The 27,602-nt window shown below is 45.2% G+C and overlaps 1 protein-coding gene across 5 annotated transcripts in view; it reads right to left on the bottom strand.

The window, feature by feature from the left end:
* The window catches only part of FAM135A (family with sequence similarity 135 member A), a 124,847-nt gene that overhangs the window by 59,171 nt on the left and 38,074 nt on the right, over positions 1 to 27,602 (bottom strand). For 3 of the 5 annotated variants that reach the window (XM_069974589.1, XM_069974593.1, XM_069974591.1), the window contains exon 1: positions 17,357 to 17,611. The exons of 1 other annotated variant lie outside the window; for it this stretch is intronic. The gene's annotated coding sequence lies outside the window, so the exon portion shown is untranslated. Of the gene's footprint in view, positions 1 to 17,356; positions 17,612 to 27,602 lie in introns of those variants that run through there. One more of the 5 variants, XM_069974594.1, reaches the window with a different exon arrangement.

Genomic DNA, 27,602 nt, shown 5'->3' with positions numbered 1-27,602 from the left:
CTAAGTGAGCTGCATGATGGGACGTCCGTATATTCTACATCTCTAAACGGCCAAAAACCCCAGACCACAAAAGGTCTAAAGCTAATAATCTTGTTAATAAAAAAAAAACAAAAAAAAAAAAAAAACACAACAACAACAACAACAACAACAACAACAACAACAACAACATGTACTTATCACAAGATTCAATCTGAAACCCATATGTCAGTTGGCAGGAATTTGAAGTCGGTAGGGACTCCTCTGGGACAAAGGGACTTTAGTGATTCGGAGGGGGCTCACTTGGGATGATATTTAACAAAGCAATTTTTCACGATTAACGAGGTCAATTATCGTTAACCTGAAATCGGTCACCATATTACACAGAAAGATAGTCATCAGTTACGATCGTTTACTCCATCTGATCCCAGCAAGAGGAGGAACCATGTGGAATTACACTAAACGATTAGTGAACGAACGTGGGATTACAGCGAACGATTAACGATGACTTTAGGGTCAGATCTAAATCAACGATCAATGACACACAAACGATTTTTCAATCGTTGCCTGCAATTACAAAGGAGGATTATCATTTAAATTTAAACGATTTTCCCGACAATCACCCTGTGTAATAGGGCCCTTAGCTTCTCTCAAATTATAGCAGTGTAACTACAAAGCTAATATAAAAATAAAAAGTTTAATAGGAGACATTGCCAATAATAACCCTGAGATATGTAATAGTCTCATCAGACTTTATATAGTCACCAGTCAAAAACGTGAAACAGTCGTACAAAGTTAAATTCCGCTTTGGAAGCATTGAACCTTATCAATCGCTTTCCCAGTTAGAAATAATTTTACTGGGAAACATACTTTACCTCCGCTAAAGGTTATCGCCTACCACATACCATTCTCCATTTTTAAAGTAATGGTTAATAAGTAAAGACATGAACTCTAGTGCCCATAACATGGAATATTATAACTTATCGAGAAAACCATCCAGGCCTGCACTTAGGGCTCTATTCCACCGGACGATTATCGCTCACATAATCGTTAACGATTAACGATCTCAAACGACCGATATCGCGAAGGACCTGAAAACGTTCACTCATTTCCATGGAACGATAATAGTTACTTATGATCGTATTTGCAATCGTTTTTTTCTTCGCTATTGCGTTCGTATCTACTGCAAACGACCGAACAACGTCGTATTCAATGCGAACGAGCAACGATAAACATAGGTCCAGGTCTTATAAAGCGATCAACGATTTCTCGTTCGGTCGTTAATCGGTAACTGCATTTCAACCGAACGATTATCGTTTAGATTCAAACGATTTAACGATAATCTGAACGATAATCGTCCGGTGGAATAGGGCCCTTACAGTGAAGAATCCCATCTGTACTGGTGGTGAAAACCCTTGTAACAGGCCTAGGTGTATAAAAAAAAAAAAAAAAAAAAAAAAAAAGATACAAAAATACTACAAAAATCTTTGTACTTTCCATTCAGATTTTGTGAATGGAGATCAGATTGCCCCCCGATCATTGCCTTTGAACACTAGCTATTATGGTGCGTTTACACAGACAGATTTATCTGACAGATCTTTGAAGCCAAAACCAGGAGCAGACTATAAACAGGGAACAGGTCATAAAGGAAAGACTGGAATCTATCCTCTTTTCAAATCCATTCCTGGCTTTGGCTTCCAAAATCTGTCAGATAAATCTTTCTGTGTAAACGCACCATTACACCAAGCAATTATTGGCGGTTAATCGGCTGTATGGGGATGATAAGGGTACGTTTACACAGAAAGATTTATCTGACAGATTTTGGAAGCCAAAGGCAGGAATGGATTTGAAAAGAGGAGAAACCTCAATCTTTCCTTTATGACCCGTTCCCTGTTTATAGTCTGTTCCTGGCTTTGGCTTCTAAAATCTGTCAGATAAATCTTTCTGTGTAAACGCACCATAACTGCTTGGTGTAATAGGGCATTTATGCAAACGATAATCGTCTGGTGGAATAGGGCCCTTATCGTTCGCATAATCGTTAACGATTAACGATCTCAAACGAACACTATTGCGAAATACCTAAAAGCGTTCACTCATTTCCATGGAACGATAATCGTTACTTATGATCGTATTTGCGATTGTTTCTTCTTCGCTATTTATTCGCTATTGCGTTCGTATCTACTGTGAATGACCGAACGACATCTTACTCAACGCGAACGTTTTGCGAACGAGCAACGATAAAAATAGGTCCAGGTCTTATAAAGCGATCAACGATTTCTCGTTCGGTCGTTAATCGTTAACTGCATTTCAACCGAACGATTATCGTTTAGATTCGAACGATTTAACGATAATCTGAACGATAATCGTCCGGTGGAATAGGGCCCTTACAGTATGTATGTGCACTAGACAACTGTTCCAACGCCCTGGACATCCCTTTATTTACACGAGCTACAAACACATGCTCACTTCACTGAAAATATAACTTGAGCGTTTCAGCTTGGAAGATGTGACAAATGGGAGAATGGAGAAGTATTTAAAGCTCCTCTGATGAGGCCAGGCACACTCAATTTGCCAACACAATTATTATAATCTATGCAGCTGTCAAGGCAAAGCAGACTGCGAAACAAGACTAGAAACGGTAACTGTGCTGGATAAATTACAAGTGTTGTATGACTGGGAATTACTCTTCTGAAAACAGAGGTAATTCTAGAGTATTGCACATCATCTGCGGAAGCTTGCTTAGCTACAGGGAACTGCGGAGGATAAAAACATATCATGGCAGGTGGAGGACTAAGAAAAAGCAGCAATTATTATTATTGTAAGAAACTTTGCTACGTATTTCTCCCTCCTGACCTCATCATTCAGTCTGACCACCCAGCTCAAATTCGTCTGGAGACAGATCAGCGCCCTTCAGAATCAGGTGACTGCTGCCTATAGAAATCTATGGAGGGGGAGTGACTGTGGACAGACAGACACAAAGAATACAGGAGCTTTTAGGGAGAAATAGATAGAACTGCAACGCTGGATTCACAGCTTTCACTACTCAGTATTGTTCTATAATGTCTTGCTGCTGTCCATGCTGCTTCTGAGGATGCACTATAGAAATATATGGGAGTAGGATGCAAAGAATGCAGGAGTTTGTAGGGAGAAAAACATAGAACTGCAGCGCTGGATTAACAGCTTGCACTACTCAGTATTGTTCTATAATGTCTTGCTGCTGTCCATGCTGTTCCTGAGGATGTGCTATAGAAATATAGGGAAGCAGGACACAAAGAATGCAGGAGTTTGTAGGGAAAAATACGCAGAATTGCAGCGCTGGATTCACAGCTTGCACTACTCAGTATTGTTCGATAATGTCTTGCTGCTGTCCATGCTGCTTCTAAGGATGTGCTATAGAAATATAGGGAAGCAGGACGCAAAGAATGCAGGAGTTTGTAGGGAGAAATACACAAAACTGCAGCGCTGGATTCACAGCTTGCACTACTCAGTATTGTTCGATAATGTCTTGCTGCTGTCCATGCTGCTTCTAAGGATGTGCTATAGAAATATAGGGAAGCAGGACGCAAAGAATGCAGGAGTTTGTAGGGAGAAATACACAAAACTGCAGCGCTGGATTCACAGCTTGCACTACTCAGTATTGTTCGATAATGTCTTGCTGCTGTCCATGCTGCTTCTGAGCATGTGGTATAGAAATGAAGGGGAGCAGGACCCCCTTCTCTGTTTACAGGTGGGGGTGTTGGTTACGTCCTTGCACCGTTCGCTGTTCTGCAATTTTGCGGCAGAGTTTTTGCACTTCAGGCATTTAATGTGGAAGATCAGGAATGCGATAATTTAATACTTTCCGGCAATTCCGCACACAGTGATAGCAGATGTGTTTAGTAGGGAGTACTAGATTGAACTGCAACAGTGGATTGGCAGCTTGCACTGCTCAATATTGCTCTACAATGTCTTCTGAGGATGTGCTATGGAAATATAGGGCAGTAGCACCCCCTTCTCTGTTTATGAGAGACATTATAGAGGTTAGGTTCATATTTACTAACTTAGAGACAACTTTTGGATGGAACCAGCAAAGGGGAAAGCTGGTAAAAAATATTGCCATTTGCCAAGGAGTGGTGAGGCATCCTAGAGTGCAGCACGAGCGCCTCACCCCAACTCCTCTGTGATGCTTGATTACAAGGAAGATATGAAATTTTGCAGCATCCCCTCCCTTCAGAGCTAAGGTAAAGTAGTAAACTAATAAACTGTCACTTAATGCCCACTGTCAGCCCCTTGGGTCGCCTCCAGGTGCTGAAAGATTCCCTTTAAATGATCTATTATCTTGGTAAGGAATAGGGCCTTGCACACATCATGGATAGAAGTCTCATCTGTTGTCGCAGACCATACAAGTAAACCCACTGCATTGAATAGGCTACAGATAAGAAGTCGCTCTTTGGCGACAGTCCTTGTTTTATCTTGGCAGCAAAGACATTGGAATCAGCATCAGAATTTACAAAATGATACAGTCCAAACAACATGTATTAACTTTACAGCCGTAATTTTATCAGGTGTAAAGTGAACGCTAGAGCCACACACTGCATGTTTGCTGTCCACTTAAAGGGGTACTCCAAGCTTTTTTTCCCAGTAATTGAAACACATTACAAAGTTATATAACTTTGTAATATGCTTCAATCACCTATCTGCCCCTCTTCCCTATATTTTCCCCCATCAGTCCCCCACCAGGAAGTGAAGTAAACTCCTTCTTACCTAATGACTGTTGACCCCAGGCTGCTCTGTGGCAGCCATTTTGTGACAATGACATCATCAAGAGGGAGGCGGGTCTAAGCCCTGTTAAGCCAGTCTTCCTTTGTCAGATGACACAGGTTACTCAGCTCTGATTGGCTGAACAGGATGTAAGCCATCTAACAGTTTTACAGAGTCAGTTAGACATCACAGGAGACAAATTGCATCATGGGAAAGCCCAAACCAGGAAGTAAAGAAAAAATATAGCCACCAACTGGAGCTTCAGGGACCTGCAAACAGCGGGAAATTCAAATGGAGACAGACTCAGGAGGGATGGTAAGTGGGAAAACTATGTTTGATAGAGTTTTTTTATTTTATCAGCACCGGAGTACCCCTTTAATGTATCCATTCAAAAGGTGGGGGGGGGGGGACGGATGCAAAAGTGTACAGTAAAAATTGATATATCATGTATCAAGACAGGGCCTTATAGTGTTTTTGAAGTACTAATTATAATTTAAAGAGGTTGTCAAGGAAAAATTCCTGTGGATAGGGAAAACATTTGAGGCTCCTGAAGACTCATCCATAGAGAGGAGACCATCTATAGCATCTGAGGCTCCTGAAGACTCATCCAGAGAGCAGACCATTTATAACATCGGAGGCTCCTGAAGACTCCAGCAGAGAGAAGACCATCTACAACACAGGTGTAAAACTCCAGCTGTTGCAAAACTACAATTCCCATCATGCCTGGACAGCCAAAGCCGCAGGCGCGTGAGCCCTCCCATTCAAACAATTAGAAGGCAGGATACGGTGCCGATTGCATAGTGTGAACAAGCCCTAACCGCTGAGACTCTCATGAAGACCCATCCAGAGAGAAGACCCCAGTTTAGCAAACTATCAGTAGCCGACTATCCTCACAAAACTTGTGCAATTTACAAATTTATCAATATATATTTTTATACCACGTTTTAATTTTTTTTAATCTACTACCATGTTCTCCCACATAATAGGATCTTTTCTTTTTCTGTAAAAAAAAAAAAACCTGGGGCTTATTTTTGGGGTAGTTGTTATTGTCCACACAGTATGCCCCTACACTGTAGCCCCACTCTACATAGTAGCCACCATACTGTATGTATCACTGCTGTATTGATGTCACGATACCAGAATTTTGAGTTCGATACAGATACTACCTTTTTTATTTCAAAATATTATGTATACTCTCCAGACCTGCACTATTACAGTGATACCAATTTATGGACCTTTATTTTTAATATAATAAAATAAAATAAAAGTTTACTTTTTTAAATAATTGTGGTTAAAATTGCCCTTTTCTATTTCAGCTATTAGGCTATGCTGGGGGTTGTAGTTCACCGGCAGCCACCAGGTTGAAAACATTATCAGATACAATAGAATCTATTTAACAGGCTGTACTTGTGATTATCACTGCTACCCAGAGAGTCTGATACAATGGCTGCATCCGTCACCTTTCACTGTCACCAGGGACTGTGCCCAGATTCTGCTACAGTAGTTGTCATTGTCATTAATACAATTCTGCTCTTCCAAATATAATAAATAGATCACTGAAACAGCTCTGCTATACCAAGTACAGTGATCACTTAGACAGCTCTGCTATACCAAGTACAGTGATCACTTAGACAGCTCTGCTATACCAAGTACAGTGATTACTTAGACAGCTCTGCTATACCAAGTACAGTGATCACTTAACCCCTAGACGACCCAGGATGTAGAGTTACGTCATGAAAGTCTGTCACCAGACGACCCTGGACGTAACTCTACGTCCTGGGTGTTTCTCCGGCTATGAAGCACGCTCCGGAGCGGAGCGCGCTTCACAGCAGGTGGGGGCCGGCTGCAATCAGCAGCCAGGACCTCACAGGTAATGACACGCTGCAGCAAACGCACTGCCTCGTGTCATTAACCCCTTAAACGCCGCAACGTTAAAGTGTAAGTGACAGGGGGAGTCCCCCCCCCCTCTGGACTCATGCGCGGCACCTCCAGTCACCCGAGGCTCACTGTCACGCTTACCGGCGGCACATTATCCCCCCAACCACCCCCTCCCCCCGGGCTCTTCCACCGCACCTCCGGACGTTCGTGTCTCACTGTCAGCCGCGGCTCACTCGCGCTGCTTGCGGCACACCCGCGGGTGACTCCATCTCCACCCTCCACCTACGGCATCTCCACTGTCACCCGTGGCTCACTCGCTTACCGGCGGCACACAGTTTTGAAAAGAGAAATCTCAGGTCTTTCCATTATGACATGTTCCCTGTTTATAGTCTGTTCCTGGCTTTGGCTTAAAAAAAATCTGTCAGATAAATCTGTCTGTGTAAACACACCATAAGGGTGCCTTTACACAGTGAAAAATCCAGAGGGGAAGGGGGTGGTGGGATCATAATAAAGAAGTTCTATTTACCTGCTCTATTTCCCCAAAGTGCAGTGTCATGGCTCAGGGTTCCCCTGCCAGGCTCCTGACCCTGTGATGTCACGGCCCCACTCAGAAATGCCCACTCAGCCATTCAGTAACTGAGAAGGCTAAGCGGTTAGGTTCTGTGGGGCTGCAATGATTCAGGAGCATGGACGCTGACAGAGAGCTGATATATCTGGGCCTATGTTGAACTTGATATTTCTATGGCTATGAAACTTCCAGAATTGGACACTACTGGTTCCACCTCTAGCTATACAGTCCAGCATACGATTCGTTTTCCCTACCGCCCAGTTGCACTGGTGACTCATTTTAGGGTTGTCAGAAATCACTGCCCCTAAATCCTTCTCTTCTGAAGTCTTTGCCAACAAAGAACTGCTGATATGATACTCTGATAGAGGATTCCAAGTACATTTTTATTTATACATTTTACATTATTTTACATTTGGAAACATTGAACTGCAGTTTCCATTATTTGGACCACTTATCTAGTAAAGCTAAATAATTTTCCATAGCCTTAAAGGGGTAAACATCCTTAAACGAATACAAATGCAGTGTTGCCATAGCCCGTGCATGGTCCTAACAAAGGCCATTCTTTGTTTCTATGTAGGGCGGCAAACAAAGGAAAAAAGCCGTTATGAGGCAATAGCTCCCCTCTCCAAAAAAAAAAAAAAAAAGAAAGTTACAAATATGAGACAAAAATGCCAAAACTGTTGGAGAAAAAAGCCCCCCAAAATGACCCAAAACAGAAAAAAGGGCCTTAAAAAGACAAAAAAAAAAATACTGTGTGAACATAGTCCGTTCACACTTCTGTGGTAATTTTTCGGTTAAGAACACTGATGAAGAAGTCTTACAGGAGGCGTCATGAAACCATCAGTGTTTCATGCTAGCGGCCTCTTGTGGCCGGAGGGATAACGCTGCCTCTGGCCACAAGAGTGACTGACATAAAGGGCAGGGCACCATTTACACTACCCACTATATCTGGAGCTGTACGCACTATTTCTGCAGTTATCTGTAGTTTTTGGCTTTAAAGACCTGAACATGAGAACACATCCTAATTTTGTTTTCTTTTTTTTGTTTTCTCCCCATTACAGATTCCAAAACAGGAATGAACAACGGGGAAAGTTTAATGGAAATATGTAAAACCCTTGCCAAATTTTTACATGAAGTAGTGGCATGAAGTCTCCCATACAAGCAGTACTTGGAAACTACCAAGGGGTACTCCGGCCAGGGGGTATTTTTAGGCTATGGCGGGCAGGGGGTGGTTATGGACGGCGGAGGTCACTTACCACAGCGGTTCCAGCGCCAGGTCCCGGATCGCGCCGTTTGGTACACCTGCAGAGTCCCACCTCAGTCGCTGAATGGCTGAGCTGCCTTGAAACGTCACGTCTCATGTGGCAGCTCACACCAGAAAGCGGGCGCTGGACGGGTGTACCGGGCGGCGCGATCCAGAACTCGGCGCTGGAACCGGGAGGTAAGTAACTTCCGCCGTCCATAACCCCCCCCCTCCCAGGCCATAGCTTAAAAATACCCCCGGCCCCTAGTGCCCCTTTCATTTCCTAAATTCATCTAACAGGTTGCAGCATTGTTTTTAAGGGGCTTTTTTTTTTTTTTTTTAATAAAGAAGCTTAAAAAAAAAAAAAATTACTGAACAGAAAATCCATTTTCCTCAGAAATGCGGAAGTCTGGCATCTGGTAATGAAATCTTCATGCTGAAGTCAGCTGCTCTTCTATTAGGACAGGATAGAGGGAAGAGGAAAAGGAAGCATGTGAGCACAGCGACCAGGGCATGGGGGACAGTCCATGCACACGGAAGCCTATACCAAAAGGATATGACCTTTCCAGGGGAAATGGCTACATTGCTTAACCCCTTTTAGGCCTTAAAGATTACCTATACTGTAAAAAAAAAATGTAAAACCTTGGGGGAGATTTATCAAACATGGTGTAAAGTGAAACTGGCTCAGTTGCCCCTAGCAACCAATCAGATTCCACCTTTCGTTTTCAAAAAATTCTGAGGAAAGAAAGGTGGAATCTGATTGGTAAGTAGGGGCAAGTGAGCCAGTTTCACTTTACACCATGTTTGATATTTCTCCCCCCTTGTTTATAGCAAATCACAAGATGGCAGCAACTATTTTCAATATTAGAAATTACTGCTAGAAAAAATTGCGCTGGGCCGAATAGGCTGGTACTAAGCTAGGGATGATTTACAGTACAATACTACAGATCACATGTGGCATTGGCTACGCAAGGTGCATCACTGTAAGGAAGGGGTTACAAGCATAAAAGAAGCCCCAGTCTAATAGTCAGTGAATTATTAAGGCCCAATTACACGAGACAATTATCGGCCCTTGCGGCCGATAATCGACTTATGTAATAGAAGGCAGCGATCAGCCGACATGAACGATGATCGTTGCTGTTGTTTGTCTTTCAATGTGTTGAAAGACAAACGACTAATATAGCAGCGATCTGCTGCCGTCGCTCCAAGGAATAGGAGTGACCTGCTCGATCAAGCGATCACCTGGGCAGCCGCCCCCTCCTGCTCGCTGCCGATACGTGTAATAGCTTCAGCAGCAAGGGGGGAACAAAGAGCAATAGGGCCTTTACTACTACTGATGATTAGAAGCTACAGAGGTACAGCTGCCCAGAAGTTTATGGTTGATCAGAGACAATAGGGAAGCCTTGATTTACCTTTCAGGCACAGAATAGAATCTGGAGGAGGCAGACAGGCTTAACTTGCATGCTCACAGTCCAGCCTCTCCTAAACATCTTCGTTATCTTTGTTTCTCTGCTATTAGGGTCCCATTACACGGAGCGATTTTTAACGATTAGCGATCGCAAATGAGATTGTTTATCGTTAACCTGAAATCGTTCACCATATTACACAGAACGATGGTCGTTAGTTACGATTGTTACTACAAACGTTATTGCGATCGTTACTACGATCGTTTATTCCTTCTGATCCCAGCAAAATAATGAACAATGTGCAATTACACTGAACGATTAGTGAAAAAATGCGGAACTTGAGTGAACGGATGTGGAATTAGTGAGCGATTAGCGAACGATTAACGATAATTTTAGGTTCACATCTAAATCAACGATCAATGACATACAATCGATTTTTCGATCGTTGCCTGCAATCACACAGAACGATTATCGTTTAAATTCGAACGATTTAACGATTTTTCGCACGATAATCGTCCCGTGTGATAGGGCCCATAGAGACTAAATTCTCCTAACAAATGAAGGGAACCGTGTCACTAGGGCCATGTTCTGGATAACTTCATTGTTCTCAAATTTCTGAGAAATCTCACTCCACATTTGGTTCACATGATAAGAAGGGTCGCTTATTTGCCATGTGACTGGCTACAAGTATGGCTGGACAGAAAACTTTGCAAGCAAAAGGCTTCATTCATACGATTTTGGGACTCTCTGTAGTTTGTTTGGTTGTGGGATATCAAGCTAATAATATTACCCAATGTGGTAGTGTGGATATTACTGCCGTAACAATTCTCTGGATCTAGAATCAACCTCTCCACTGGATCAGATATGAAATCTACACACAGAGGTCAAAAGGAACAAAACTTGGCAGAGATTTGTAATTTACTTCTATTAAAAAATCTCAAGTCTCTAGTACTTATCAGTTGCTGTATGCCCTGCAGGAAGTGGTGTATTCTCTCCAGTCTAACACAGTGCTCTCTGCTGCCACCTCTGTCCATGTCAGGAATTGTCCATAGTGGTAGCAAATCCCCATAGAAAACCTATCCTGCTCTCCAGACTGAAAAGAATACACCACTTCCTGCAGGACATACAGCAGCAGATAAGTACTAGAGACTTGAGATTTTTTTTCAAAATTAAAAGTAAATTACAAATCTACGGCACTAGTTGATTTGAAAGAAAAAAAAAATGGAGAACTAACCCTTTAAAAGGGTTGTCCAGCAGCTGAAGGAGTAATGCTGGAGGAAATTTTACATCTTATAAAAGATATAAAATCAAACCGCAGCCAATCAGCGACCTCAGCAGTCACCTGACAGACAACAAAGCAAGCAAATAGCTGGAGAGGTCATGCGGGTGTATGTCATGTGATCGCTGCCGGAGAAAGCACGACATGGCCCGACTATGCACGACATGGGTGCTGCTCACACTTAAGGTCCTATTCCACGGGCCAATGGTGGCCCGATCAATAATGTAAACGAGCGCCAATCTGCAAGCTCGGCGCTCGTTTACTGGGCCTATTACACGGCCCGATAATCGTTTAGCAAGGGCTGCAGGGACATCGTTACCGATGTCCTTGCAGCCCTTTTTTAATCACCATACATTACCTAACCATGTTTCAGGTCTTCTCCTGCGCTCCTTCTTCCTCCCAGTCCTGTGCGCAGCATCAGCTTCGGTGCGGCCTGTCTGAGTTGACTGACGGCTCAGCCAATCACTGGCCGCGGCGGTCCTGGCCAGTGATTGGCTGAGCCGTCTGTCAGCTAAGACAGGCCGCACCGAAGGTGCTGCTGCGTGCGGGACCGGGAAGAAGAAGGAGCGCAGGAGAAGACCTGCAACATGGTTAGGTAATGTATGGTGCTTGTGGAATAGTCGGTCGCCGGCGGCGCATCGCTATTCCACGCAGCAATGTGTGGTCTTTGCCCGATGATTTTAGGTTTGAATATAAATAAACGATCAGCCGATAACACGATCAGCGTCTGATCGTTGTCTCTATTCCACGGAGCCATTGTGTTTTTGGAGGAGAAGCTCCAGGCAGAAGATGACAGGCACTGCCGACTGACTACCCGTATTGAGAATGGCATGTAGTATGCTTCTCCATCCAATAAAGAAAACTGGAAGGCAGACGTGCCCAGTATTAGTCAATCAGAAAAAATTATCATGACTAACCTATAGTGGATAACCCCGTCTATTCTAAATTCTATAAAAATGTCAGGAATGAGGCCAGTGTGAACACTGCCTGAAAGCAGTTTGATGACTGGATGAGCTGTAGAGCAGGCGTAGGGAACCTGCGGCCCTCCAGCTGTTGCAAAACTACAATTTCCATCATGCCTGGACAGCCAAAGCGTAGGGCAGCAGGTTCCCTTTCCCTGCTGTAGAGTTTACACAGGCCAATACTGTAGAAAACCAGGCTCTGCACAACACAGCTACAGCTCTGCCTATTCCCTGGTGTCCCAATAACTGCAGACACTGAATTCCCTAGTATGAAACCACAGACACCTATTAAATCACCAGCTCTATAGAAGACGTGTGCTAGATGGGGGGAAAAAAAAGACAACCCCCCCCCCCCCCCCAAAAAAAAAAACAGTATATAAAAACCCCAGGAAAGAAGGTGCCAAGTGGTAGCAGAAGAGTTATTATAGTTTAGCATGGCTAGGTTCACACATTATTTGAAAAAAAAAACAAAAAACTGTTGCACACAAATGCTGATCCGTTTTTCCATTGACTTCCATTAAAAAAAAAAAAAAAAAAAAGGATCCATTTATTTTTTTTTTTTAACGTACACCAAAACGTAGTGTGAACCCAGCCTTATTATAGTGCAATACAAAACTCAACTACAGTGTATACAATCCCTAGAGAATCTCACGTGAACGCAGACTATCCCTGTGTGCACTTACGTCAGAGCCCAGTTCATGCTTGTTTTATGTCCGGTAAGGCTGGGTTCACACTACGTTTTTTTTTCCACCCGTTTTTGAAAAAAAAAAAAAAAAAAAAAAAAACGGATGGAAAACAGATGTACTTGCGTGCAACCGTTTTGATTTATTTTTCCATTGACTTCCATTACAAAAAAAAACCCCAAACAGATCAAAACGCATCTGGGATTTTTCTTTCAACGTAGACAAAGACGTACTCAACCTTATTTTTGTGTACGTTAAAAAGAAAAAACCGAGGGTTTTTGATCCATTTTTTTTTAGAATGGAAGTCAATGGAAAACGGATGCACACAAATGCATTTTGTTTGCAAAAACGGATTGAAAAAACGTAATGTGAACCCAGCCTAAAGGCCCTATTCCATGGGCCGACTGAGAGGAGCAAACAAACCCTATTAGCGCTCGTTTGCTCCTAGTTCCCTGCTCGCTGCCGCCGCTATTCCATGCGGCAGCAGCGAGCAGGTGAGTGCGAGAGGGGCCGCAGGGAGCTGCAGGGGGAGGGGGCTGCCGGGTGAACGCTCGATCGTCCGGGCAGCCCATAGCAAACAGCAGCGGTCTGCTGCCGCCGCTCCTATTCCATGGAGCGACGGTAGCAGACCGTTGCTGTATGAGTTGTTTGTCTTTCAACATGTTTGAAAGACAAACAACGCAACGATCAGCCGACATGAACGATGTCGGCTAATCGTTGCCTTCTATTCTTCGGGACGATTATCTGCCATAATGGCCGATCATCGTTCCGTGGAATAAGGTCTTTAGGGTCAGTTCACACGAAGCAAAAGCATCGGAATTCAGCCCACCTCCGTGGCACACATGTCTCTAAGGTAGGGCTTGTGTGCCTTGGCTTCCGTTGCTCTCCGCTCAAAGAACGGACATGTCAACTCTTTTAGCGGTGAGCAGCAGAAGCGGAGGCCTCCTATAAAGACACTGAGGCAGGCGGGAACTTCACGCAGCAGAATTCCGCTGCTTTTGCTCCGTGTGAACTGGCCCTTAGGCTGGGTTCACACTATTTTTTTTTTTCATCCGTTTTTTGCACAAAAATACAGGAATAACCCAGGAATAAGGGAGATGACTAGTTCTCCGGTATGTGTGCACAATGCTGCTCACCTAGTGACGTCACATGGGAGACGCGGCCGTGAGACTGTCTCACAGAGTCACAAAGCCAGTTACACTAGTTACACAGAGAGAATCTCCGGACAATAGATGACAGGTACTGCTGACTGACAGCATCCTGACAACACGAATAACTACCCTGATGAATCCGTATGGGGATCAATGGAAACCTCTCCTAAAATAACCCCTCGAATACACAGGCCATTATATATGGGCCTATGGTTGCCCATAGCAACCGACCAGGATCCAGCTTAAGTGGCCTTTTCACAGGTATTGCTAGGTCTCCCCTATGTGCTCATCTATCTTTTCTGGGGTTGCAGAGGGTCCATTGTTCTCTATGAACAACGTTCAAATCAAACCACCAACACATCCAGATGTCATCCGTACGTCAGAGGGCCGTGTTATGTGTCCGGCTGCTCCTGACACTTTAAAGGTTTCTATAATACGTCCGCTTTCACACGAACGTGTTTTGGTCAGTATTTTGTACCAGGATTTTTAACCCAAAAGTTGGACCTTGAGGCCATGTTCACACATGGCAAAACAGTGGCCGTTCTGTGTCAGAGAACGACCGCTGTCTGAGGTGTTCAGCCCGGCCGACATTGCAGTATCGGCCGAGTAAACATCACTTCAACTTAACTGGAATGCGGGCACATTCGGGTGTGCCCGCACTCCAATTAGCCATAGCAGATAATGTAAAGTATGGCCAGGAGCCGCACTTTACATTGTGTGCACAGGCTATCTTGTACGGCCACTGTTCACTGAATAGCATCCGTACAAAATAGACAGGTAAGCTTTCTGTGGAATCCCATACAGTGTGTACACGCTACGGCCGGTATTCCATAAGGCTTTAATACGATGGGCCGTTGTTTAATTAAAAAAAGCATATAATGTGAACTTGACCTGAAGCTGTTTTCAGTTTAGATTCTGACTTCTGGTCTTGACTTGTTCACACATAGCATTTTTTTGGTCAGCATGTTGTTCAGTGTTTTTAGCCATGTGACGGTGACTACAGGATATTATATGATCTATAGGGCAAATACAAAGCCATAAGCATGTTACCCCTGCACGGAACTGTAATTGTGTGTTTAGAACCTAAAGCAGGGGTCGGGAACCTTCAGGCCTCCAGCTGTTGCAAAACTACAACTCCCATCATGCCTGGACAGCCAAAGCTTTAGCTTTGGCTGTCCAGGCATGATGGGAGTTGTAGTTTTGCAAGAGCTGGAAAGCCAAAGGTTTCCTACCCCTGGCCTATAGCACTGTTACAGCTTACATGTTATCGGGCTAGGTTCACACTTATGTCAGAGCTCCATTCAGAGAGCCTCATTGCAACTTCTGTTTATTTTGTAGGATCTAAGCGGACAAATAATCCCGCCAGTAATAGTCATGTGTCCTCTCGTATCCTGCAAAATAAACAGATGCCAGACAGAAACCTGAAGGACCTCATTGTAGGCAAAGAGATCTCTGACCCCATGAATAGATGGCTGAGGGACAGCGGAGGATGCACAGCTTCCCGACTGCTGAATTCTGTAATATTTTGTGTCACCCTGGTTATAGCGAGACAATGAGAGCCAGCATCTGATCGCCGTACACTACTCCATGTAATACATCCTATACCTGTAGGGTTCCAAGGGACAACACTGAGAATGGACATAGGTATTGCAGGTCACCCCGGCCCATAGGCCCATACACAGCAGGTCACCCCGGCCCATAGGCCCATACACAGCAGGTCACCCCGGCCCATAGGCCCATACACAGCAGGTCACCCCGGCCCATAGGCCCATACACAGCAGGTCACCCCGGCCCATAGGCCCATACACAGCAGGTCACCCCGGCCCATAGGCCCATACACAGCAGGTCACCCCGGCCCATAGGCCCATACACAGCAGGTCACCCCGGCCCATAGGCCCATACACAGCAGGTCACCCCGGCCCATAGGCCCATACACAGCAGGTCACCCCGGCCCATAGGCCCATACACAGCAGGTCACCCCGGCCCATAGGCCCATACACAGCAGGTCACCCCGGCCCATAGGCCCATACACAGCAGGTCACCCCGGCCCATAGGCCCATACACAGCAGGTCACCCCGGCCCATAGGCCCATACACAGCAGGTCGCCCCGGCCCATAGGTCCATACACAGCAGGTCGCCCCGGCCCATACACAGCAGGTCGCCCCGGCCCATACACAGCAGGTCGCCCCGGCCCATACACAGCAGGTCGCCCCGGCCCATACACAGCAGGTCGCCCCGGCCCTTAGGCCCATACACAGCAGGTCACCCCGGCCCATACACAGCAGGTCACCCCGGCCCATACACAGCAGGTCACCCCGGCCCATAGTCCCATACACAGCAGGTCACCCCGGCCCATAGGCCCATACACAGCAGGTCACCCCGGCCCATAGGCCCATACACAGCAGGTCACCCCGGCCCATAGGCCCATACACAGCAGGTCACCCCGGCCCATAGGCCCATACACAGCAGGTCACCCCGGCCCATAGGCCCATACACAGCAGGTCACCCCGGCCCATAGGCCCATACACAGCAGGTCACCCCGGCCCTTAGGCCCATACACAGCAGGTCACCCCGGCCCATACACAGCAGGTCACCCCGGCCCATACACAGCAGGTCACCCCGGCCCATAGGCCCATACACAGCAGGTCACCACGGCCCATACACAGCAGGTCACCCCTGCCCTTAGGCTCATACACGCCAAGTTACCACAGCATACATACAGTCCCATACAGCAGGTCACCCCGGCCCATACAGCAGGTCACCCCGGCCCATACACAGCAGGTCACCCCTGCCCATAGGCCCATACACAGCAGGTCACCCCTGCCCATAGGCCCATACACAGCAGGTCACCCAGGCCCATACACAGCAGGTCACCCCGGCCCATACACAGCAGGTCACCCCGGCCCATAGGCTCATACACGCCAAGTTACCACAGCATACATACAGGCCCATACAGCAGGTCACCCCGGCCCATAGTCCCATACACACCAGCTCAGCCCAGCACACAAGACCATACACACCAGTCCCCTCCATGGTTCCAGCACTCTGGGACTGGTAGGTGACGGGCACCTGTCTCCAGCACTTACCCCTCTTCCTCCCAATCCGCACATAATCTGCCATGCAGGAGCCCGGGAGAGCTGGAGCAGCTGTGCAGGTTGTGGTTACTGGACCAGGCAGATATTACAGTGAGAACAGGTGCCAGGTCTGGGTATCTGCCCCCGGGCACTGCCCCCTGCCTCCCAGCTGGCGCTTCTCCCTGGTCACGGGGAGATGGGCACCAGCACTGCCCCTGAGCCGGCATCCAATGTGCCCGCACACCCCGCTCCCTGCCCCGCAGCAGCAGTGCCAGTCACCCAGCAGCAGGGTGGCGGGGGGCACCCACACTGGCACACCCTACACACATCCCCGCCGGGCCTGCTACACGGCCTACCGAGCCCCGGCCCCGCTCCACCCCAGCACACAGCTCTTACCGGCCGCCGGGAAACGAGAAGACGAGAGCCGCTGAGACCCGGCCAGAGCCCCGGCCTGGAGTAGGACAGCCATCCGGCCGGCCACGGACACACGGAGGGGAGGAGAGAAGCGCGGAGCTCCGCCCTCCTGACAGCCGGGGAAGGAGGGAGGGAGCAGCCGCTGACCCCGCACCTAGGCGGCTCATCACCCCGGGCGGGCGCTGCTGTGTGATGGGGGGCGCCCTCACCGCCGGACACCGGGACCGGCAGCGCTGCCAGCTATCCCCGCGGCGGGCGGACGGGAGGGAGGCGTGCCCGGGGCTGCTATTTACTAACATGGGCGCCCATTCCTGTGCACAGGGCACTGGCCGCTATACACACCCTGCATGCCCACGCTGCTCAGTTACCGCAAGGAGCCTGGATAGAGGCTGCAGCTGTGTGTGCACTGAGCCCTATAGCCCTGGTGCCCTCCCCCTGCCTCAGTACAGAGCAGGGATGGGGGACTCTTCCTTCTGGAGCCTGGTTTGGCTGCTATGTGATATCTGGGCACAGGGAGAGACAGAAAAGTGGATTATCTCTATGAGATACAAGGAGCTTCCTGACCAGGAGTAATAAGTACACAGGGTCTGGACTGGCCAGCGGACCCCTCACAAGCTTTGGCTTCAGCAACATTGTCCGAACCCAACTATTGTCTATTATTGCCCCCCCCCCCCCCCCCCGTGCGACCCCCCCAGTAGTATATAGCCCCCTGTGCGATCCCCCAGTAGTATATAGCCCCCTGTGCGATCCCCCAGTAGTATATAGCCCCCTGTGCGATCCCCCAGTAGTATATAGCCCCCTGTGCGCTCCACCAGTAGTATATAGCCCACTGTGCGCTCCCCCCAGTAGTATATAGCTCCCTGTGCGCTCCTCCAGTAGTATACAGCCCCCTGTGTGCTCCCCCAGTAGTATATAATCCCCCTGTGCGCCCCCCCAGTAGTATATAGCCCCCTGTGCGCTCCCCCAGTAGTATAAAGCCCCCCTGTGCTCCCCAGTAGTATATAGCCCCCTGTGCGCTCCTCCAGTAGTATATAGCCCCCTGTGCGCTCCTCCAGTAGTATATAGCCCCCCTGTGTGCTTCCCAGTAGTATATAGCCCCCCTGTGCGCTCCCCCAGTAGTATATAATCCCCCTGTGGACTCCCCCCCTGTGCACTCCCCAGTAGTATATAGACCCCCGCTGTGTGCTTCCTTAATTATATAGATTCCCTGTGCTCCCCCTTCCCATCTAGCATATAACATTAAAAAAAACACTTATACTCACCTGGCTCCGGGCGTCTCCTCTTCTCTTCGCTCTTGTGGCTGCACTGCAGCGTTCACAAGAGGCCACTCTCCCCTTATCCTGTGTGACCGCTGGGCCAGTGAGGGGTGACTGACAGGGAGGGAGCCAATGGCTCCCTCTCTGTCAGTGCTGCTTGTCTATGGTAACTATGAGCGCTCGTTATACAGGTATACTGAGCTGCAGCAAGGGTCTGGACAGCTGGCCTCCGGGGTCCGCCAGTTGAGGACCCCTGGTCTAGACTCTCAGTACTCAGTAAGTTCCTTGTATCCCAACACCATCGTCATTGATATATATTGGTATCTCTATCACCGGCCGTTGATTTTGAATGATAAATAAATGTTTAAGTTGTCACTTTTTGCTCCGTGATGTCCATATATATAGCTGCCATATCAGCGTCTGTGATAGGATTACATAACCGTGTATATAAAAATACTAAACTAAATCTATATACTGTATTCCAGAGTTAGCAGCTAGTGCAGGGATCGGGAATAGAGATGAGCGAATCGGGTTTGGATTCGAGTCGATCCGAACGTTCGGTATTTGATTAGCGGCGGCTGCAGAACAGCCAATGACTATATCCATGATTTCCACGTAGCCTTAGGGCTTTATCCAAGTTCAGCAGCCACCGCTAATCAAATGCCGAAAGTTCGGGTTCGGATCGACTCGAGCATGCTCCAGGTTCGCTCATCTCTAATCGGGAACCTTCAGCTGTTGCAAAACTACAATTCTCATCATGTCTGGACAGCCAAAGCTTTAGCTTTTCTGCCCAGACAGGCATGATGGGAGTTGTAGTTTTGTAACAGCTGGAGGGCCGAAGGTTCCCCATCCCTGTATTCTAGAGCAAGGCTTTAGTAGTGGAGCCTGGGCCAGCAGACCAGAATGATGCCTGGGACTCGGCAGACTTACCAAGGATATACTGGGCCTCTTGAATGGAATCTGTTGGCTGTAATTCATGTTCCATATAGTTCACACACTTACATAGCTTTTAGGTCAAGGAAACACATGGTACCTTTCATATATCCATCTGTGCTTTCAGGATCCTGAGAAATACTTTTTTTCTGTGGTACAAAGAGTCATTCCTAAGCTCCTGAATAGCTGTAAGCTGTAATGTCTCCCCTCCTTATCCTACTTTACAGACACCCGGAAGCCAAGTCCCAAGCAGGGTCAGGTATGGAAGGGAGGGAGTATGGAGGTGTTACTGCTTGAGCTTGGAAAAGCCTTTTTGACTCTTCCTACTAGTATTTCTCAACATTCTGGAAGCACAGACAGATATACCAAAGGTACCAGGTGTCTCCCTGATCTAACAGTGTCAGCAGTTTGAAGTGTGTATTACAGATGACAGATTCCTTTTAAGGGTAAGTTCACACTATGGAATCCGCACGGGTAAGTTCCGACGGATTCCGTGGCTTGTACTCGTTCATGGCGGCGTGCCTCTCTGGATTCCGCATTCCACCGAAAGGACTGTTATGTGTATTCTTTCGGCGCAACACAGAATCAGCCCGATCATAGAATGGTGTCTATGGAGCCGGCGGATATGCGCGCGGCCGTGAACAGGTACGAGCCACGAAATCCGCCAAAACTTATTCACGCGAATTCCGTAGTGTGAACTTACCTTAAGGTGGAAATCCTTGCAAAAGTTACAAATATTACTCATTTAAAGGAGAAGTCCAGCGGGGCATCAAAAGCTAAGTTCGGGCAGGGGGGGGGACATAATAAGGAGCGCATTTTTACCTATCTGCATTCACCAGCTCTCCCCTGTTCCACGTGACAACCTGGTTGATGGATGCCCCGCTCAGCCAGTCAGTAACTGGGGCGGGACATTGCTGCAGTCACAGATTGGCTGATGGGCTATTCATCAGCCAGTTCAGGCACTTTCCCTCCGAGTCGTGAACTCCATCTATGGATGTGAAGGTGTAACCCTGTGTTCGGCAGCTTGTGATGGCCTCCATATGTGATTAGGATGTATACATTATAATGTGATGGCCTCCATATGTGATTAGGATGTATACATTATAATGTGATGGCCTCCATATGTGATTAGGATGTATACATTATAATGTGATGGCCTCCATATGTGATTAGGATGCATACATTATAATGTGATGGCCTCCATATGTGATTAGGATGTATACATTATAATGTGATGGCCTCCATATGTGATTAGGATGTATACATTATAATGTGATGGAATCCATAAGTGATTAGGAGGTATACATTATAATGTGATGGCCTCCATATGTGATTAGGATGTATACATTATAATGTGATGGCCTCCGTATATGATTAGGATGTATACATTATAATGTGATGGCCTCCATATGTGATTAGGATGCATACATTATAATGTGATGGAATCCATAAGTGATTAGGAGGTATACATTATAATGTGATGGCCTCCATATGTGATTAGGATGTATACATTATAATGTGATGGCCTCCATATGTGATTAGGATGTATACATTATAATGTGATGGCCTCCATATGTGATTAGGATGTATACATTATAATGCATTAGTAATGTTAGACCTTCGTAATCATCTCTATTGCCCTAGAACTAGAAATGTCTTTTATCTGACATGAAACAGGTTCCCCCACATTTTTAGAGCTGATAAAGTACTGAATATATTTATATTACCTCTATGATCTCTTGTGATTTATTTCAGTATCATAACATCTTCAGGCTATGTACTATATATGTGGTAGATGATTCAAGATGCACATCTAATGTCTGCTTGCTGAGGGCTGCAGAAAACTAGCAGGGAACATTGTACTGTAATATAAAAAAGAAGTGATGCCCCAATGTTACAGCCATATGTGTCAGGGAATGTCTCCAGTAGGTAATGTACTGTACATTGCATTGGTACAACGTCCAACTATCAATTCATACTTTTTCTTTAACTCCCCATTATTTGCCTTCTAAAGGGCCTTTTACATTATACAATTGTTGGCCGTGGGTGGCCGCAAACAGGTGCAGATCAGTAAGATCAGCGCTCATTTGCAGTGCCTTTGCACAGCACAACAAATTGGGGGGGCAGGCAGGCTGCACTAATGATCGTTGTATCGTTCGTGCAGCCCTGAAAACTGATAGCAAAGATGTGTATATAATGGGGGAGATTTATCAAACAGGATGTAAAGTAAAACTGGCTCAGTTGCCCCTAGCAACCAATCAGATTCCACCTTTCATTTTCCAAAGAGTCTGTGAGGAATGAAAGGAGGAATCTGATTGGTTGCTAGGGGCAACTGAGCCAGTTTTAATTTACTTCATGTTTGATAAATCCCCCACCATAGGGTTTTGGGATATGTATATATCTGAGCTGTCAGATTCCAGGTCACAAGCAGCAGTGTATACTTACCAGCCAGGCTGCTTGTGATCCGGCATCCAGGTCTCCAGCTGTATCCTCAGGCCCCAACTCCTCTGACTGTCAGTAAGGGTCCATTTACACAGAAAGATTATCTGACAGATTATCTGCCAAAGATTTGATGCCAAATCCAGGAATGGATATGAAAAGAGGAGAAATCTTAGGCTTTCCTTCATGACCTGATCTCTGTTTATAGTCTGTTTCTGGCTTTGGCTTCAAATCTTTGGCAGATAATCTGTCAGATAATCTTTCTGTGTAAATGGACCCTTATTCTGGAGGAGACGGGACCTGAAGATACGGTAGTAACCGGAGACCCGGGTGCTGGATCTTAAGCAGCGCAAATGGTAAGTATACACAGAAGGATAATTAACACATAGGGGGAGATTTATCAAAACAATTTATCAGATTTCATCTCCTCTATAGTGACGCCCATTGTATTTAACAAACTTTTCATAAATCAGTAGTAGAAGTGAATGTAAGAAATGTTGTAATATATCTTTTCAGAGAATAAAGCTACTTTCTCCTCTTATCAAGCTTCTTTCCTAACTTTCATTCACGCTAAAAAACAGCTCAGTTCCATCGCATATTTACAAGACAGATTAGCAGCCCATTTATATGCTGGCTGTACAAGTTTGTAATGAGGGGAGGGGGGGGATGGAAAGGGGAGTGATTGGAGAGAGTCAGGAACAAAGAGAGACACTGCACAAGTTTACTGTGAAGATTAGTTCATAGTTTAGACTGCTCAGTACTGCTCTATAATGTCCTTCATGCTGCTACTGCTGCTGGTTTTAGTGCCTACTATAAAGAGATGGAATATATGATGAGTAAGGGCCCTATTCCACCAGACGATTATCGTTCAGATTATCATTAAATCGTTCGAATCTAAACGATAATCGTTCGGTTGAAATGCAGTTAACGATTAACGACCGAACGAGAAATCGTTGATCGCTTTATAAGACCTGGACCTATTTTTATCGTTGCTCGTTCGCAAAACGTTCGCAAATCATTCACATTGAATAAGACATCGTTCGCAGTAGATACAAACGCAGTAGCGAAGAAATAGCGAAGAAAAACAATCGCAATTACGATCATAAGTAACGATTATCGTTCCATGGAAATGAGTGAACGTTTTCAGGTCTTTCGCAATAGCGGTCGTTTGAGATCGTTAATCGTTAACGATTATGCGAACGATAATCGTCCGGTGGAATAGGGCCCTAACTGTCATTAAATGTCACTTTGCAGAAATCATTAACTATCAATAGTACAAGCAAATTTAAGAACCTCTGTAATAGTTTTATCAAGGGCTCACTGTCTGTGTCGTCCTGTCTGACTGCCTTTTGCAATACCTGACGCTTACACCAGCACAGCACAACATCCTGCAAACTTATCTCACCAAGATCTCAAGGCCCTATTCCACGGAACGATAATCGTTCATAAACTCGTTCCAACGACCGCTCGTTAACGATAATCGCTTTGTGGAATTGGTGTAAACGAGCGAATGACAAAGGCGAAATCGTTATATTGTCGTTCAAAATAGTTTTTCAGCATGTAAAAAAAAAAAATCGTCTTTGAAAGATAATTCGCTAATCAGTTCGTAAAATTAGAAATCTTTCAGTCGTTCGTAAAAAGGTTTTTAAAAAGTAGGTGTGTCATGTTCACCCCGGCGAACGTTTAAAACGACCATGTAACGACCGCAAAATAATCGTTACACTACATATATGGTTCACGTTCCCACGTGTGTTATGTTTTATCGTTCGCTTAAAAAAAAAAGTTTAGTGATCGTTAACTAGCGGTCGTTGGAGCGAGTTTGTGAACGATAATCGTTCTGTGGAATAGGGCCTTCAGACTATCTGTGAGCTTTCTGACCTGTAAATCCAGCATTTTATGTGCCCAGTCTCCGCACTGCAGGAGCTGTTTGTCCCCTCTTCCTGCTCACTCATCCCCCTCCATAGTTTATAATGGGCTCAGCAAACCCGTAAGCAAAATTTTTTATAAGAAGTTGGGGGGGGGGGGGGGGGAGCATCGTGTAAAATGCTGATAGGCTCATGGATTTTAAGTTTGTTTATGTGTTGTTGATATTTAGTAGATCTGCAACAATTCTTCAACTTATTCATCACATATGAACTTATTTTTATGAAGTTTTTGCCAAATGCTGTGGTTTGACAAAACGCCACCATGCCTCTACAAGGATGACAAAACTATAGTTGTTAAAACCATGCCTCCAGAAACATCTTAAGTGCTATGTGTGCCATTGTGTTTCATCCATTTGCAATAAAAGAAGGGGAAAGACTGGATTGGTTCAGCCTGGAAAAAAAGACGCCTTAGAGGTGAAGTTAATAACAGGTATAAAAATATGTTATTTTAATAGCAGATTTAAACCTGCCTGGGATAAACATATATTTATGTCAAGATAATAATAAAGGATATTCTAAAAGGGCAGACTTGGCTGTGCGGGCAGGTGATCAGCCGGGTACTGATCGATCGAGGGAGGGCCGGCAGCAAGACCCTGGAGCAGCACTACAAGGCACATGGATAGTTAAAGTTACTCTGTACCCACAATCTGACCCTCCCAAACCACTTGTACCTTCGGATAGCTGCTTTTAAATTTAAGATCTGTCCTGGGGTCCGTTCGGCAGGTGATGCAGTTATTGTCCTAAAAAACAACTTTTAAACTTACAGCCCCGTGCACTACGGGTGTATTTGTGCCCTAACTTTGCACCAGCCCTCCGTTCCCTCCTCCCCACCCTCTTCATCATTAGGACCTGCACGTGGTACATGAGGCAATATGCAATATCGCAATAACAATTTTTCTAACAATTTATTCGTCTAAGCGCTGATGGTTATAAAAAACAAATCGATGCTTCAAAATCGTTAAATGATCGATTGGGCGAATTATCGATTCGTGTTATCGGACCTTAATTCTTATGTAACCACCCTCAGATGTCTATGGGACTGCCATTATGCTAAATAATTGACAGACCCTATGGCTGTTCCCACATTAGGGCTATGTTCCCACTACGTACTGATAAGCGCAAATTGCACCTGTTGTTGTGAAACCACAGCCGGAATTAATGTTCATGATCATTAACCCCTTCTAGACCGGGCTAATTTTCGCTTTTGCATTTTCTTTTTTTCCTCCTTGTGCATATAAGGCCATAGCACTTGCATTTTTACACCTACAGACACATGAGCCCTTATTTTTTGCGTCACTAATTCTACTTTGCAATGACAGGCTGAATTTTTGCATAAAATATGCTGCAAAACCAGAAAAAAAATTATATGTGGGGTGAAATAGAGAAAAACAAAAACATTTCTTTTATTTGGCGGGTATTTGTTTTTGGTAAAACTGACTTGTTATATATGTTCCTCAAGTCGTTACGATTACAAGGATATGTAATATGTATAACTTTTATTGTATCTGATGGCCTGTAAAAAATTCAAACCATTGTTAACAAATAAATGTTCCTTAAAATCGCTCCATTCCCAGGCTTAGGGTACAAACACACACAGCGTATACCCAGCAGATATGCAGCAGATTTGGTGGTGCAGATTTGATGCTGTGTTCAGCTATTTAGATCTAATCTGCTGCGTATCGCAGCAGTAAATACGCAGCGTATATGCCGTGTGTGTTTGTACCCTTATAGCGCTTTTATCCTTTGGTCTATGGGGCTGTGTCAGGTGTCATTTTTTTGTGCCACGATTTTTACTTTCTATCGGTCCCTTGATTAAGCATATGTGATTTTTTGATCGCTTTTTATTACAATTTTTCTGGATTTGATGCGACCAAAAATGCGCAATTTTGCACTTTGGGATTTTGTTGCGCTTATGCAGTTTACCGTGCGAGATCAGGAATGTGATAAATTAATATTTTGGGTGATTACGCACGTGGCGACACCAAACATTTTATTTATTTATTTGTTTATTCTTATTTATAAAATGGGAAAAGGGGGGTGATTCAAACTTTTATTAGGGGAGGGGGCTTTTTATTAATAACTTTTTTTTCTTTTACACTTATACTAGAAGCCCCCCTGGGGTTAGGGTTATTCCCCTTGGGGGACTTCTAGTATATGCACACTGATCTCTCATAGAGATCTATGCAGTATAGTTATACTGTATAGATCGATGAGATCAGTGTTCTATTGCTTTTGGCTGCTGCAGCCAAAAGCAATAGAATGCCGAGCCGGGATCAGCGCCATTACAGCACTGCAGTTTTCTATAGGGATTTACTACTGCTCTGGACATTTCCTCACATGGACAGAGGTGGCAGCAGAGAGCACTGTCAGACTGAAAAAAAAAACCTCCATTTCTTGCAGGACATACAGCAGCTGATAAGTACTGGAAAACTGGAGATTTTTAAATAGAAGTAAATTACACATCAATAGAAAATTCTGACACCAGTTAATTTGAAAGAAAAAGATTTTCACTGGACTAGCCCTTTAACCCTTTGAGGACCAGGCCCAAAATGACCCAGTGGACCGCGCAAATTTTGATCTTAGTGTTTTCGTTTTTCCCTCCTCCCCTTCTAAGAGCTCTAGCACTTTCAGTTTTCTATCTACAGGCCATGTAAGTGCTTGTTTGTTACAGGAATAGTTGTACTTTGTAATGGTGTCATTCATTTTACCATAACATGTATGACGGAACCCCAAATATATTATTTATGAAGATATAAATAGGTGAAATCGTAAAAAAGAATGCAATATGGTAACGTTTGGGGGGTTCCTGTGTCTACGTAATGTACTATATGGTAAAAGCGACATGATACTATTATTCTATAGGTCAGTCCGAACACAACCATATGCAGGTTACACAGATTCTCTAATGTTATATATGTATTTTTTTTATGAAATCCTTTTTTTTGGCAATTAAATATTAATAAAATGGGCCTATTGTGACACTTATAACGGTTTTATTTTTTCACCTACGGGGCTGTATGGGGTGTCATTTTTTCCGCCATGATCTCTAGTTTTTATTAATACCATATTTGTGAAGATCGGACGTTTTGATCACTTTTTATTGATTTTTTTTAATATATAATGTAACATAAAATCGGTAATCTGCGCACTTTTTCCCCTCTTTTCGTGTACGCCGTTCGCAATGACGCTTGTTATATTTTAATAGATCGGACAATTACGCACGCTACGGTATATTATATGTTTATCTATTTATTTATTTTTATATGTTTTATTTATATAATGGGAAAGGGGGGTATTTCAACTTTTATTGGGGGAGGGGTTTTGGGGTAGTGTGTTAGTGTTTTGAACTTTTTTTTTTTTACACATTTGAAGTCCCTTTGGGGGACTTTTACATACAGTACTTTGATTTTTACACTGATCATTGCTATGCCATAGGCATAGCATTGATCAGCGTTATCGGCGCTCTGCTCATTGAGCCTGCCTGTGCAGGCTTAGTGCAGCAGATCGCCGATCAGACCGCACGGAGGCAGGTGAGAGACCTCCGGCGGTCCGTTTCAACGATCGGGACCCCCGCAGTCACACTGCGGGGGTCCCGATCGGTAAGTGACCGATTAAACGCTGCGATCGTGGCGTTTAAGGGGTTAATGACACGCGGCAGCGCGATCGCTGCAGCGT

The sequence above is a fragment of the Dendropsophus ebraccatus genome, chromosome 6 (genome assembly GCF_027789765.1).
Source record: "Dendropsophus ebraccatus isolate aDenEbr1 chromosome 6, aDenEbr1.pat, whole genome shotgun sequence".
NCBI classification, from domain to species: Eukaryota; Metazoa; Chordata; class Amphibia; order Anura; family Hylidae; genus Dendropsophus; species Dendropsophus ebraccatus.
This window is presented reverse-complemented; position numbering and strand designations above follow the sequence as displayed.